This window comes from Muscardinus avellanarius, assembly GCF_963383645.1.
Source record: "Muscardinus avellanarius genome assembly, chromosome: 7".
Classification (NCBI taxonomy): domain Eukaryota; kingdom Metazoa; phylum Chordata; class Mammalia; order Rodentia; family Gliridae; genus Muscardinus; species Muscardinus avellanarius.
In genome coordinates, this window is record NC_137793.1 from 12,317,681 (window position 1) to 12,334,557 (window position 16,877).

Genomic DNA, 16,877 nt, shown 5'->3' on the forward strand with positions numbered 1-16,877 from the left:
CATCAATCCTGTCAGATTAGGACTGTATCCTTAGAATCCAACCACAATCACCTCCCTTAAGCTCCATCCCCACATACAGTCATATTAGCATTAAGGCTTCAAAGTATGAATTGGTGGCTCCTAGTGGTAATGAATATTTCATCCCAAGGCTGCTCACCCCTAGACAAAGCCCCGTGCGCTGGCTTAGGAGACCCTGTTTCCAAATAAAAATGTAAAAATAGGTCTGGGAGTGTAGCCTGGAGGTAAAAGGGCTTCCAGGAACCCCAGTACCACCAAATAAATAAATAAATTTAAAAAATTAAAAATTTAATGGCCTGGGGTTATAACTCAGAGGTAGAATGTCCTTGGGTTCATTCCCAGTAACCACCAAAAATCAAAACAGACATCATATGGCTCACAGTTTTGTCTTCAGGGACTGAACAAGACCACAGTGAGATGGTTCTTGCTCAGGGTGTCTCAGATGTCTGCTGGGGCGACAGTCATCTGAAGCCTCAACTGGGCTGGACACCCGTGATGGCCTGGCAATTTAGACTGGTTGATCGACAGGAGCTCAGCGAGGGCGATCGATCTGGGCACCTAAAACACAGGCTTTTTCCCCCTGGATGAGAATTCCCAAGTCATCTAGGCAGAAACTGCATGCTTTGTTCATCGGATCTAGCCTTGGGAGTCATTCAACGTCTTTTCCACCATAACCGGGTTGGCCAACGGGAATCACAAGCCTGCCTGACTTGCTCGAACCGACATCTAGGTTAGAATTGCCAGATTTGAAGGGAGCAGAATTAGACTCCATCTCCTGATGAGGGAGTTGAAACCATCTTATAGGAGAACACCTGGACGGGCAATACTGTTGTGGCCATCTCTGGAAAATACAATGAATCACAGCTGGCAATTGAGATGTTAGAAAATCCCCAGATGTTTGGTCAAATCTAGACCGGGATTTCTCAACCTCACCACCTTTGACATTTCGAGTTGAATCCCTCTTTGTGGCGAAGGGCTGTCCTGCTCATCGTAGGACATTTAGCAGCCTCCCTGTCCTTTACCAACCAGAGACCAGTTTCATCCTTTCAAGTTGTTGCAATAAGAATTTTCTCCAGACATCATATATTGACACATGCCCGGGGCAGGGGGATACCCATAGTTGAGAATCATTGATATAGACCCAAATGTAGCTGACGATATAGGCTACCAGGGCTAACGTAAGTCTTCCTTAATCCAAGAGCCTTATATTCAAAATGGTTGTAGCCACCACGTCAGGGTCAGCATGAATTGGTCCCCAATACGGAAAACACAAATGACCTATTGTGAAATGATAGTTCCATATTCTCTGGCAATACCAGGCTCCTTGGAGCCTCATATTCTCTGCCTGATTAAGTAATGCAGAGGGGGTGGCTCCTAGTGGTAATGAATATTTCATCCCAAGGCTGCTCACCCCTAGACAAAGGGCTGCCATTCCCAATAGCTTCTGGTTGCTATTGCTAATGCTAGGACGAGCCTCCTGCAATCATGACTCAGGGCGGCTATGGCAGCATCCAGAATTTATTGCAGGCACTCCTGGTGTTGAAGGTAGTTTTCGTAGCTATGTTTGACTATGTCTTCATATCTGTTGTGTTATTTTTAAGATGACAAGAGAGAAAAACAAAGTATGATTCAATTCAACAAATACCTACTGTGCCACTACCATACCAGCCTCCCCATGGGTGTAAGCACTGAGTCGCATTGGGGATCTACCTGAAAACTCTGGGTCTGGCTGGAGGGAGGGAGCTCATGTGGAAGCCCATGAGAGACAGGCAGCAGGTGATGTAGGCCAAGGCCAGATCTTCAAGGGCCTTGAATGCCAGGCTAAGGGATTTCAACCTCATCCCATAAAGTCTAAACAACAAAGGAGCCATGGAAGACTTTCAAGCAAGGAAGAGCCACTGTAAGGACAGTCAAGGGATACATGCTTCTACAAGAAAAGAGTGCGAGACCAAGCACTTTGCCCTGTTGTTCAATACCAGAGGGCCATGGGGTTAATATTCACCTTCAGCACAGCTGACCTCCTGAACCTGCAATTTATCCCAGCCCTGTTTCTTCACCATTTGGCACGACTCAGTGCGCAGGAGTGAGAGCCCGGAGCCTCCTTGGGGAGACAAGCCCGTCCAGCCGATGCTCCATTGCTCAAGATGTGGATTCCTGCCCCCAAAGGGCCACAGCCCTGCCTCTGAAGGGAGCGGGAGGTGAACCTGTCTCCGTGTGACTCTGAAAACACATCCAGGCTTGGTGGCTTGGCAGTGCTCAAGTTTTGGAAACTCTGGACTAGACTTTATTTTGTTTTGTTCACAGCCTCTTTAAGTAAGCTACAGAAATCACCTCTAAGGGCTTGGTTTAAATCACCTCTAAGAGCTTGGTTTCCCCTCGCTCGCCAGCTCCCACAAGCTGCCAAGAACTTCTCCTGGCACGAAGCCCTGGCCAGCATCCTACCCCCATGAGGGCAATCACCTTCTTTCCAAACGCGCGCCCACTTGGCACCGAGTGGCCAGCGTTCACCAGGTCAGCAAAGGAGCAGGGTGGTCAGAGGCTGCTAAGAACACCACCCCCACCCCCAGGACTTGCAGGATGAGTCCCACATTCAGAGCACAAAGTAAAACACATACATCTTCTCTCCTAAGGATCACGGCAGCCTCCTGGGGTAGGTATAATTATTTTCTTTGTTTATCAGTGTTATGGTTTGAAATGTCCCCTAAAAAGCTCATGTGCTAAAAGTATGGTCCCAGTGCAGCAGGGTCCAGATGGGTAACTCAGGGTGCAGCCTTGAGAGCTATATCTGTCCCTGAATTCTGTCTGTCTGTCTGTCTGTCTGTCTGTCTGTCTGTCTCTCTCTCTCTCTCTCTCTCTCTCTCTCTCTCTCTCTCTCTTTCTCTCTCTTTGTATTTTTCTTTGTCTCTATCTCTCTTTTTTCCTCTCTCTCTCTCTGACTCTGGTCTCTCTCTGTCTCTGTCTCTTTCTCTCTGTCTTTTCTCCATCTCTCTCTGTGTCTCTGTCTTTCTCTCTCTGACTCTGTCTCTCTTTCTCTGTCTCTGTCTCTCTGTCTCACTATCTCTGTCTTTCTGTCTCTCTCTGTCTTTCTCTCTGATTCTTTCTCTCTCTGTTTTTTTTCTGTCCCTCTGTCTCTCTGTCTTTTTCTTGCTCTCTCTGTCTCTCTATGTCTCTGTCTCTCTGTCTTTTTCTGTCTCTCTTTCTTTCTCTCTCTCTGGCTCTTTCTCTCTCTCTTCTCTCTCTCTCTCTCTCTCTCTCTCTCTCTCTCTCTCTCTCTCTCTCTTCTCTCCCTCACCCTCTCCCTCCTTTTCTCTTTCTGGCCACCATGAGCTAAATGGCTTTTCTCCCCCATGCTCTGCTAGCACTATGTTTCTGCCTTGGAGCCAGCCACCCATAGACTGAACCTCAAAAAACATGAGCCAAAAGCCGGGCATGGTGGCACACACTTGTAATCCCCGCACTTGGGAAGCAGAGACAGGAGGATCACACAGGTTCATAGCCAGCCTCGCTGGCTTAGGAGACCCTGTTTCCAAATAAAAATATAAAAAATAAGTCTGGGAGTGAAGCCCGGAGATAGAAGGGTTTCCAGGAACCCCAATACCACCAAAAAAAATGAGCAAATAAATTTCTCTTTACCTAAGTAGTTTTTGTCAGATATTTTGGTCACTGAGACAAAAAAAAAAAAAAAAAAAGCTAACTAAACAATGCCATTTGTGGAGGCATGGAGAGAAACTTGTCCCATCACACAGCTAATATTTAGCAGAACCTGGTCCAAACATGGTTCTGACTCCAGACTAGGATTCCTTGGTTGGCCTAATCCCACCTCTAGGCACTTCTCTTGGGAAACTGCCTTTTCCTTTGCATCTGGGGTACACATTGTCTTACCCCTATATTTTTACTGATAAACACCCAATTCTTTCCATAGGCTGCTACTCTGGGGTTGGAGTGAGATATAATGGAGGCTCTGCCATGGATTAATTCTATGACCCTGGGAAAAGTTCGTTTAACCCTTCGGGCCGTCCATTTTCTCATCAGTAAGATGGGGCTGCCCCATCATAGAGTCAGGACAGGGATTCAATTTGTGTCCCTCTGAGGCCTCGGGAACCTGGGAGAGGCACATAGATATAAGCTCATATCATGACCATCCAGAATGAACCACCAGGTGGAGTGAGACTGGAGCCCTGCGTGGGGGCCATGAGTGCCCAGAGGTCTCCATAAACAGACTCAGGCAACAGGTGTCTGCGCCCAGAGCAGCTTGCTACCTGCCAACTCCCCTGGCATAGCTTGGTCTTGGCTCTTTTCACAGAGAGAGATCACATTCCAGAGCCCAGAAGCCCAGCACAAGGAAACAGCCCTGCCCAGACAAAAGGAAAAGTGAGCATTAAGGGGTTCTGTTTGTGTTTAAAAGGCTTATGAGCCTCCCGTTCCCTTGTTTGCTGCTGAGGTAAAAGGAGGAAGGAGGAGGGACACTGGGTCCAAGAGATGGGTGGAGAGTGCCCTTGCTCCCGGCTGCTGATCAGAAGGCCAAGGCCGGTGGCTCTCCTGACAGGCAGGCTGTGAATAGCTCTATCTAGACCTCAGACTTAGGCTGCCTTAAAAGGGGCCTGGGAGCAACATTCCAGGCTTGGATCAGACCTGGTATATTCATGTCTTAGGGTTTCCATGACAAAGTACCACAAACGGGTGGCTTTGAACCCCAAGAATTTGTCTCTCCGTTCTGGAAGTCAGAACTCCAAGATTAACATTGTGGCGGTATCATGCTTCCTCTAGAACTGAGAGGAAAGACCCCCTCCTTGCCTCTTACAGACTCTGATGGTCCCAGAGGGGCCTTGGCTGGGGACAGTGCCCCTGCAATCTCTGCTTCTGGGATTTCAATTGTGTCTCTTGAGGAGAGACACAATTCCAGTATGTGTGTGTGTGTGTGTGTGTGTGTGTATGTGTGTGTGTGTGTGTGTGTGTGTTACTAGAAATTAAACCCAGGCGCATTCTCCTTCCAAGCTATTTCCCCACCCCCCCAATTATATATATATATATATATATATATATATATATATATATATTTTTTTTTTTTTTTTTTTTTTGTGGTGGTGGTGGTACTGGGGTTCCTGGAAGCCCTTCTACCTCTGGGCTGCACTCCCAGACCTATTTTTACATTTTTATTTGGAAACAGGGTCTCCTAAGCCAGCGCGCATGGCTGGCTTTGAACTTGCGCGATCCTCCTGTCTCTGCCTCCCAAGCGCGGGGATTACAAGCGTGCGCCACCACGCCCAGACCTATTTTATATTTTGAAATAAGGGCTCACTAAGTTGCGAGGGCCTCACTGAGTTGCTGCGGTTGTCCTTGAATCTGTGATCCTCTTGTCTCAGCCTCTCAAGTACTGGGATTACAGGCGTGTGGCACCCTGCCTGGCCACAATTTAGTTTATAATATCCTCACACTGTGTGTCTAATGGGAAAAAATAAAACGAGGTTCAAAAGATCCAAGGCTGAGCTCCAGTTCTGCCAGTAACTGGCTCCTTGGTTTTGGTCTCTACGTCTAGTTTTGGCCACAGTTCCTCGTCTTGCCACATAGAGAAAGGGTTAAATGAGATCACAGAAATCACCAAGTTTAGAGCTTGAAGTGGCCTCTGAGATCAACCCAGTTTCCCAAAGTGTGTCTTCAGAATAGCAGACCTACAGTCCCCTTGGGTCTGATCTGAGTGTCAATGCACCTTAACCGGGTGAAAGTCCTGCGAATCGATCTGTGGAGACTTTGTCCCAGCATCTCCCAAGCCCATTTTACCGGCGAGCCCTGTTATTTGGTTAATCCCTGGCAGCACTCTTTTGATCAGTGACCTACACTTGCAAAGTGTTCACCTAGATTTCTTTTCATGCACATTAGCAAACCCAGACTTAGGCACCTTCTACACAAACTACGTGTTCCCGGGTCCTCACACCAGGCTCAGCTACAAGGGTCTGAGACAGAGATGTGTTCCCAGGATAAAATAGGTATGGCTATTTTTTTAATTAGTATTTTGGGGGGTACTAGGGATAGAATCCACAAGTATTCTACCTCTGAGCTACACCCCAACCCTATTTTTAATATATATATATATATATATATATATATATATATATTTTTTTTTTTTTTTTTTTTTTGGTGGTACTGGGGTTCCTGGAAGCCCTTCTACCTCCGGGCTACACTCCCAGACCTATTTTTATATTTTTGAAACAGGGTCTCTTACACCAGCGCGGCTGGCTTCGAACCTGCGCGATCCTCCTGTCTCCGCCACGCCCGGCTATTCTTTATATTTTGAAATAGGGTTTTATTTATTTATTTTTGCATGTGTGGTACTGGGAGTGGAACCCAGAGGCTTTCTACCTCCAGGATATACTCCCAGACCTATTTTATGCTTTATTTGGAAGCAGGGTCTCACTAAGTTGCTGAGAGCCTCGCTAAGTAGCTGAGGCTGGCTTCAAACCTGTGCGATCCTCCTGTCTCAGCCTCCCAAGCGCTGGGATTACAAGCGTGTGCCACCATGCCCGGCTGAAACAGGATTTCATTGAGTTGCAAAGGGCCTCACTAAGTAGCTGAGGCGGTCCACAAATCACAATCCTCCTGTCTCAGCCTCCCAAATGCTGGGATTATAAAGCCACCACGCCTGGCTTGAAAAAGTTTTTAATACGATGTGCTCATTAGAAAATTTTCAAACAACACAGAAGAGAATGCGGAACATAAGCAAAACTCACTTTATATCTTCCCAGCCTAAAATAACCAGCTAATGTAAGGTTATTTCTTTGTTGCTTCTTTTTACCTGCCAACTTTTGATTGCAGGAGGAGGGGAGGAGCTCAGGAACTAGGGTAGGAGCCAGGCCCGGAATCAGGGTTCAGAAGCACATTCTAAAATTTAATATCCAAAATTTCAGGAAAGTCCCTCAGCCTACTTGTGCCCCAGCTGCTCCTTATTTTGTGTCTGTGGAACAACATAAAGAATGTACTATTTATTGGGTGCCTACTGGGTACACTCAATAGTGTGTGTGTGTGTGTGTGTGTGTGTGTGTGTGTGTGTGTGTGTGTGTGTGAGACATAAAGAGTATTGAGCCCAGGGACATTTCACCTCCAAGCTACACCCCCAGCCCTTTTTATTGTAACAGAGTCTCACTAAGTTTCTGAGGCTGTCCTCAAACCTGTGATCCTCCTGTCTCAGCCTCTCAAGTACTAGGACCACAGGCACGTACACAATATGATAGTAGATGTTACGATAGCCAGGAAATTAACTTAATCCTCTTATCCACACGAGGAAGCAGGGGACACCATTGAAGCTTTGAGAATTTAAGGACTTTGCTTTGGACTCCTAGCTGATAGCAGCCACAGAGCCAGGATCCAAACCCGGATCTGCTTGATCCTTCCTCAGAACCGCAACTCCAGGACTTCTTACACCACGTTGGACCTCGCATTTCTTTGCGGGCCTCTCAGCCCCTTGCGCGCTCTTCTTGTGTTTGGGATAGCTTCCGCCCTGTGCATCCCACTCCCCAAGACCACGCACAGCAGCAGTGTGGTTTCTCCCAGGGTTTGGTGAGACGGCAGCAAGAGTACTGGTTCTACCCATCAGTCGAGTTCTGCCGAGTAATATGTTCACTATTTCCAGAATCTTGGCTTCAGGACTGGGTGTCCATTTCTCCTAACAATTCTTAGGGCTGCCAATAGCCTTTTGATAAACTCCTTTTCTGCCCAGTCATCCAGAATCGGCTTCTGTTGCTTGCCACCAGGATCCCTAACCAATTGGTGCGGAGCAGAGAGACACCTCTCCCTATACAACCCTGATGCCTTTGTGTCTTCAAGATGATGAATATTTAGCCCGTTTCTGACCAGTTTCTTTTCCTTTTTTTTTTTTTTTTTTGGTAGATCTGGGGATAGAACCCAGGGCCTTTCGCCATCAAGCCACACTCCCTGCCCTATTTTTTATTCTTTAGTTTCAAACAGGGTCTCACTAAGTTGCAGAGGGCCTCACTAAATAGCCGAGGCTGTCCTCCTGTCTCGGCCTCCTGAATGCTGAGATTACAAGCGTGCGCCATCACACCCGGCTCATTTCCTCGTTTCCGATCAATTTCACCAACATATACATCAAATTAATTTGTACACACAAGTTTTTTTACCCCAATAAGTTGTATGAATATAATGCACCAATAAAAAACAATGAAAAAAGAAGGAAATTAATATATATATATATATATATATATATATATATATATATATATCCAAAACAACAACAACAACAACAAAAATTCATTTGGATCCCAAAGCACATTTCGACCAATGTTGCATACATTGGTTTAAGCCATATGGATCATATCACCCATCGATGGCTTAATTTCCAGTTTATGTTGTATTTCATGCCTGGAGTCCAGACGGCAGAAACCAAAAAGGATAATAGATTTGCTTGCACAAATTTTCTGAAAGAAGTGTAACTGGAAATCATATTTATCCGTTAATCAATGGTGCTCAAAATTTGTAGTCTGAGAATACCTTTACACACTTCAAAATATTGAGGACTCAAGCAGCGTTTGTGTAGGTGGGTTGCATCTATCCATAATGAGAAGAGAGGCATTATTTGAAATGTCTGCAAATCACTTTCATGTCTGGCTTTGCGGAGGACAGCAGATTCTCCTATTTCCCTCCGTGCTGAGTTCATCGCAGCCCCCGCCACACTCCGCCGTCCGCTCGTGGAGAAATGAGAATGAAAGGGCAGATATCATTTCAACATTATATAAAAATAGTTTTGACCTCAAAAACCTCCTGAACAGATCTCCCCGGTCTGCACTTTGAGAACTGCTGCTCTAATCTCAATCTTTTCATGCCTTGTACCTTAGACTTTAAATTCAGGATGCCGCTGAATCACACGAGAGGTCACTTTTGCCACACTTTTTCTTGCTGTCAGCCTAATAATGTGGCCCTGGCCTTCAGGATTATTCTTTCCACTGGGCCTCAATCTCTCCACATTGAAGCAAGATTGATTCAAAAAAGTTATGCCCTAGAATTTGGAGAGCCCAGTTCTGCCACTAGCCGGCCATGTGCCCCTATACACATCGGGGACCTTGCATAGGTCCATTGCTTTCTCTGGATCTTTGCCCTGCACTTGGCAGATACATAGGTATTAACCAGGTAGAGCTACTTAAAAATCAAATCAGACACCGAACAATAAAATGCTTAAAGTAGATACATAGAATAGAATATTATTCTATTCTTTAAGTGATTTATATTACTTAGGTTAGTTTAGATTGCTAGTAATAGAAAATATAACTTGACACCATTGTCAAACTAGGGAACCAGCCAAGACGTCCATCAACAGATGAAGGGATTACAAAACTCTGGGATAGGTACACAATGGAATTTTACTCAGCCATAAAGAAAAACACAATTACGTCATTTACAGGGAAATGGATGGAACTGGAGGACATTATGCTAAGTGAGATTAGTCAGTCACAAAAAAATAAGAAATGCCATGCTCTCCCTAATATGTGAAAGCTAGAAAGAAATGGGTAACATGAGGAACTCTAGATGAAGAAGGAGACCCCATAGAGGAGCAAATAAGGTGACCTAACTGAGGGGATGGGAGGGGGAAGAGGGAGACTGTCTAAAGCACATGATGTACTTTAAAAAACATATCAAAGTCAATCACTAAACTAAGCAGGAGGAAGGAGGGAGGGGGAGAGAACTGTGGTGGGGATGGGTAAGGGCTAATTGGGTGATGCGTGCATGTATGTCTCCACAAGTCTTTAATCCCATTAAGATGTGTGACTACAATGCACCAATAAAAAATTTAAAAATATATAACTTGAACAGGATTAAGATTTATGCTTTCATTTAACTGGAAATTCTAGTGGTGGGTCAGACTTCAGGTATGGTTTGATCGAAAGGCTCCTAATAAAATCTGGGGATCAATGTTTTCTGCAGTATTCTCAGCTGTTTCAATCTGAGCTACTCCCCCCCACCCCCCGGCCTACCTGCTAAGCAACAATGACTGTGACCACCAATCTTGCAATCCCACCTCTTTATACCACACCACTTTAGGTAAGAAAGCATCAATTCCAGAATCTTTCATGAAAGAGAAACTTGCCATATCAGAAACCCTCGCCAAAGTCTCCTTGATTCTAACCAACCCATCCCTGCACCTATAGGCAAGGTCTGGATGAAAAGCTGATTGGCAGAGCTAATCGAATGCACCCTGGAGTTACTCGCTTAAGCCACCTGGCTTGAAAACCCTGAGTTTCATGAAGAAACGAGGAGGTAGGAATAGTTGTTTGGAAAGCAACCAATCGACACCCAATAAGACATCGCAAATCTGTATTTGTCTATCCAGAAAGATGTTCATAATATATTATATATCATAAAGTTAGATTTTTATTACATATATATATATATATATATGCATTGTAGTCAAACATCACAATGGAATACACGACTTGTGAGGGTATACAAACACACATCATCCAATTGGACCTTATCCCCTCCCCGTCCCATTCCCTCCCCTCCCTTGATCCCATGCTTGATTTGTTGATTAACTTTGATTCATTTGTTTACGTATATCATGCATTGTAAAGAGATTCCATCTTCCCCCATCACATCCCCTCTGATTGGTCACCTTAATTTCTCTCCCATGGGGCCCTTTCTTCAAATAGATCTCCTCCCATTAACCATTTCTCACAGCAGGCTCTGATCCCCGCCTCGCTGGCCCCGGCACTGGCCTAATCCCACGGCAGACTCCCAGCCTCGGAGACCCCCGCACTGGCCTTGCCTCATGGCAGACTCCAATCCCAGCCTTACTGGCCCCGGCACTGGTCTCACCCCTCAGCAGACTCCGATTCCGGCCTCAGAGGCCTCAGCACTGGCCTTGCCTCACGGCATACTCCAAACCCAGCCTCACTGGCCCAGCACCAGCCTCACCTCTCAGTAGGCTCTGATCCCAGCCTCAGAGGTCCCAGCACCGGCCTTGCCTCACAGCAGGCTCTGATCCCCGCCTCGCTGGCCCCGGCACTGGCCTAACCCCACGGCAGACTCCCAGCCTCGGAGACACCCGCACTGGCCTTGCCTCATGGCAGACTCCAATCCCAGCCTTACTGGCCCCGGCACTGGCCTCACCCCTCAGCAGACTCCGATTCCGGCCTCAGAGGCCTCAGCACTGGCCTTGCCTCACGGCATACTCCAAACCCAGCCTCACTGGCCCAGCACCAGCCTCACCCCTCAGTAGGCTCTGATCCCAGCCTCAGAGGCCCCAGCACCGGCCTTGCTACACGGCAGGCTCTGATCCTGGCCTCGCTGACCCTGGCTCCAGACTCACCCCTCGGCAGGCTCCAATCCCTGCCTTGCTGGCCCCAGCACTGGCCTCACCCCTCAGCAGACTCCGATTCTGGCCTCAGAGGCCCCAGCACCAGCCTTGCCTCATGGCATACTCCGAACCCGGCCTTGCTGGCCCCAGCACCAGCCTAACCCCTTGGCAGACTCCCGGCCTCAAAAACCCCCACACCGGCCTTGCCTCACAGCAGACTCCAATCCCGGCCTCAGAGGCCCCAGCACTGGCCTTGCTACACGGCAGGCTCTGATCCCGGCCTCACTGACCCTGGCTCCAGACTCACCCCTCGGCAGGCTCCAATCCCTGCCTCGCTGGCCCCAGCACTGGCCTCACCCCTCAGCAGACTCTGATTCTGGCCTCAGAGGCCCCAGCACCAGCCTTGCCTCATGGCATACTCCGAACCCGGCCTTGCTGGCCCCAGCACAAGCCTAACCCCTTGGCAGACTCCCGGCCTCAAAGACCCCCACACCGGCCTTGCCTCACAGCAGACTCCAATCCCGGCCTCAGATGCCCCAGACCCGCCTTGCCTCATGGCATACTCCAAACCCAGCCTCACTGGCCCCAGCACCAGCCTCACCCCTCAGCAGGCTCTGATCCTGGCCTGAGAGGCCCCAGCACCAGCATTGCCACACGGCAGGCTCTGATCCCGGCTTCGCTGGCCCTGGCTCTGGACTCACCCCTCGGCAGGCTCCAATCCTGGCCTCGCTGGCCCCGGCACTGGCCTCACCCCTCGGCAGACTCCCAGCTTTGGAGACCCCCGCACCGGCCTTGCCTGGGCAGGCTCTAATCACAGCCTTACTGGCCCTGGCACCAGCCTCACCTCTCAGCAGACTCCGATTCCGGCCTCAGAGGCCCCAGCACCGGCCTTGCCTCACGGCATACTCCAAACCCAGCCTCACTGGCTCTGGCACCAGCCTCACCCCTCCGCAGGCTCTGATCCTGGCCTCAAAGGCCCCAGCACTGGCCTTGCCTCATGGGAGGCTCTATCCCGGCCTCACTGGCCCTGGCTCCAGACTCACCCCTCGGCAGGTTCCAATCCCAGCCTCACTGGCCCCAGCACCGGCCTCACCCCTCGTCAGACTCCGATCCGGCCTCGCTGGCCCCGGCATCAGTCTAACGCCTCCACAGACTCCCAGCCTCAGAGACCCCTGCACCGGCTTTGCCTCATGGCAGGCTCTGATCCCAACCCCACTGGCCCCGGCACCAGTCCCACCCCTCAGCAGATTCCAGTTCCGGCCTTGGAGGCCCCAGCACCAGCCTTGCCTCACGGGAGGCTCCAATCCCGGCCTCGCTGGCCCCGGCACCAGCCTAACCCCTTGGCAGACTCCCGGCCTCAAAGACCCCCGCACTGGCCTTGCCTTACGGCCGACTCCGATCCCAGCCTCGCGGGCCCTGGCACCAGTCTCACCCCTCAGCAGACTCCGATTCCAACCTCGGAGGCCCCAGGACCAGCCTTGCCTCATGGCATACTCTGATCCCAGCCTCGCTGTCCCTGGCACCAGCCTCACCCCTCGGCAGGCTCTGATTCCAGCATCGGAGGCTCCAGCACTGGCCTTGCCTCATGGCATGCTCCAATCCTGGTCACATGGCCCTGGATCTGGACTCACCCCTCAGCAGGCTCTGATCCAAGCTTCAGAGGCCCCAGCACCAGCCTTGCCTCAGGGTAGGCCCAGATTCCAGCCTCGCTAGCCCTGGCACTGGCCTCACCCCTCAGCAAGCTCCAATCCTGGCCTCAGAGGCCCCAGAACTGGCCTTGCCTCACAGCAGGCCCCGGTCCCATCCTTGCTGGCCCCGGCACCAGCCTAACCTCTCGGCAGGCTCCAATCCCAGCCTCGAAGGCACCCACCAGTCTTGCCTCATGGCAGGCCCCAATCCCAGCTTCGCTTGCCCCGGCACTGTCCTCACCCCTTGGCAGGCTCTGATACCGGCCTCAGAGGCCCAAGCACCGGCTTTGCCTCTCAGCAGGCTCCAATCCCAGCCTCCCTGGCCCTGGTGTCAGCCTAGTTTCCCAGCAGATTCCTATCCTGGTTTCAGAGTCCCTGGCACCGGCCTTGTTGTACATTGGGCTCTGGTCTCTGCCACTATGAGCAGGTCGTCTACAGATGTTCTCTTTTTTCTTTCTTTTTGTTTTCTTTGGTGGTACTGAGGTTCCTGGAAACCCCTCTATCTCCAGGCTACACACCTGGAGACCTATCTTTCATATATATGTATGTATATATATATTTGGAAACAGGCTCTCTTAAGCCAGCAAGGCTGGCCTTAAACCAGCGCGATCCTCCTGTTTCCGCCTCCCAAGTGCGGGAATTACAAGCGTGCACCACCATGCCCAGCGTTATTTCTTTTATCTTTTTTTTTAACTATGAAAAAGCAATACATGTCTTTTGCAAAAGCTGGGACCCCAAATACCTAGTGTCAATAAGTTTTGTCTTCCCTCCAGAGGCAGAGGGCCATAGCTTCTCTTTGGAACGTAGGCTCTGCTGTTCTACGTGGACCCTGGCCTCCCACTCTGCACAGAGGAGCATGGTGGCCATAAGGGCTAATGATTCCCAGAACACACAACATGTAGGCCCACCCCAGCTATGCGGGGCTCCCTCTGATACCCCCATACCCTTTTGCCACTTAGCATATTGTTCAGGCTTCTCGATCATGTGTGGCAGGAGCTGTCAGTCTACTTTGGGGGAATTTCCTCAAAAGCTCAAGGTGGACTGAACTGGATCTCTCTGTCCCACCAATTTCTACCTTTGGGGGAATTTCTTCAGAAGATCAAGGTGGGTTTAATCTGGTCTCTGCCTCTCCAAAATAATAGCCTCCACCTCTGCCGCCGGCACTAGTGCCCACACTTCTGCACTGCCCCGTCACTCCTCTGCTATGTTGGCACCACCCGCTGCTCCGCCTATGCCACTCTGCTGCCCCGCCTGCGCCACTCTGCTGCTGTGCTAGTGCCGCCAACCGCTCTGCCACTCCGCCTGCGCAGCTTCATCAGCACCACCTTCCCCCTGGTTCTTCACTGAGTTCCTTCCTTAAGTGATATGATGTCCAGAATTCTTAAGCATGAGCGGCAGGGGCAGTAGCCCTTTACGGGGTTTTTATTTCCAAAAGTTTCAAGTGAATTGGATAGAGTTTGTCTGCATCTCCTGTGTCCTGGCTACTGCCGCTTCTATCTTGGCCCCTCTCTGATATATATACATACATACATACATACATACATACATACATACATACATATTAAATAAAAGAAGACAGTATGTGTGATTTGAAGAGGTTGTGAGATCAAGCACTCAGCAGCAATTTTTATCTCCCTTCCACGATCGGAGGCCACAGCCTCACCACATAGAGCAGGATCTGCTGATCCAGGTGCACCGCGGTCCCAGCGCAGCACAGTGGAGCACGGAGACCAGGTACGCTGAAGTCCCGGGACCGTGGCTCCGCTCCCCTCCTGGTGCTGCACAGCTCCCTGCACCACGCTCGACTCATTTTTCTTACGAGGTGTGTTGATAAGAGTCCCCATCATGCACAGCTGGAGTGGTCCTTTCTCTAATCCCTTCTGGGAAGTTTTTCCAAAAATTGCATTTCTTGCGTGTTGGGCGCTTCCTTTTTCCCTTGCTTCTAACTCCGCCGTTATCCACTCCCTCTCCTGTATTCTAGATAGGAAGTCGCAGCTGGAAGTGTCTCCTTAAAGTGCTCCAATTCTGATATTACACCAAAATCTGGTGTCCAGGGCTTCCCCGAGAAATGCTTGTTCTGTTTGGCAGCCGCCATCTTCCTCTATCCTAAAGTGAGATTTTTAAAAAAGCACATTTACAAAGATCTCCATGTTACAAAAATGCGTGTGTATACACACACGTGCATGTGTGTATCTCCTTCTAGGTAATGTCTAAGGAATGGGATTGTGGATTATGATGCACTTTTATTTGTCTATTCATTTTCTGCTTCTCTGATTTTTTTTCAGTACTGGGGATGGAACCCAGGGGCATTCTACATCTGAGCTATACCCCCAGCCCTATTTTTTATTCTTCATTTTGAAACAGGGTCTCGTTGAACTGCAAAGGGCCTCACTAAGTAGCTGTGGCTGTCCGCGAACCACAATCCTGTCTCAGCCTCCCAAGTACCGGAATTATAAGTGTGCGCCACCACACCCAGCTGGCTTCTCTATTCTTTAAATAATAAAGAGTATGAGGCTACATGCAAAACTTCAGTTGAGGATCAAGTCTCAAGAGTGATATGAAGCATGACCACAAAGCAGCACATTCTCTACTCCTGGTGCCTTCTAGTTTCCATCCTATGACCTGAGGCCGATCCCCACCCTTCATGCCACCGATGGCACCATGGGCAGAAGCCTGAGCCAGCCTCAAGAAACTGCGCCCATCTGTGTACATTTTGCTCCAACACCCCTCAAGAATCACAAAACCCGGATCCCTTGCTCAGAATAGAAAGCAGTCTATTTTCATTCAGCTGCAATTCAAATTTCACCGGCTCTCTTCCCTCTCACGCCCCCCTCAAACCTCCATCAGCTCCCATGACCTCATCATGATATTTAGAATAATAGTCTTTTCCCACAGGTCATCAGCTTCTAAAATAAATGCATTTCCATCAACGGAAGCTGCAGAGTCACCAAAATTATTATACCTCGGTTCAGAGTCACAAGCTCATTAAAGACTGATTATTGTGCGTTCCAAAAAGAATGGCAGTGGAAAAAGCAAGATGGTTCTTTAAAAAAAAATTAACAAAGGAAAAAGATGCATAGGCAGATTAACATAAAAGTCAGTCTTTGGAGGAGGAACTGAAGCAGCCGAGAGGTAAGAGAACCAGGGAAGAATTAAAACAACAGCAAAAAGCACTGAGCCGAGCATGGGGGTGCACGCCTGGAATTCCAGTACTTGGGAAGCTGAGACAGGTGGGTTGAAGGTTCAAGACCAGCCTCAGCAACTTAGCAAGACCTTGTTTCCAAATAAAAAATAAAACAGGTCTGGGGGTGTAGCTTAGATGTAGAATGTCCCTGGGTTCAATCCCCAGTACTCAAAAAATAAAAAACAAGGCCAGGCATGGTGGCGCACGCTTGTAATCCCTGTGCTTGGGAGGCGGAGACAGGAGGATCGCGCTGGTTCGGAGCCAGCCTCGCTGGCTTAAGAGAGCCTGTTTCCAAATAAAATAAAATAAAATAAAATAAAATAAAATAAAATAAAATAAAATAAAAATAAAAAATAAATATATATATATATATATATATATATATATATATATATATATATATATATATATATATATAAAATAGGTCTGAGAGTGTAGCCTGGAGGTAGAAGGGCTTCCAAGTACCCCAGTACCACCAAATAAACAAAACAAAACAAAAGAACAAAAAATAAAAAATACCACTGATTTTTTTTTTGTGTGTGTGTGTGTGTGGTACTGGGGTTCCTGGAAGCCCTTCTACCTCCAGGCTACACTCCCAGACCTATTTTATACTTTTTTTAAATTTGGAAACAGGGTCTCTTAAGCCAGCATGGCTGGCTTCAAACCTGCGTGATCCTCCTGTCTC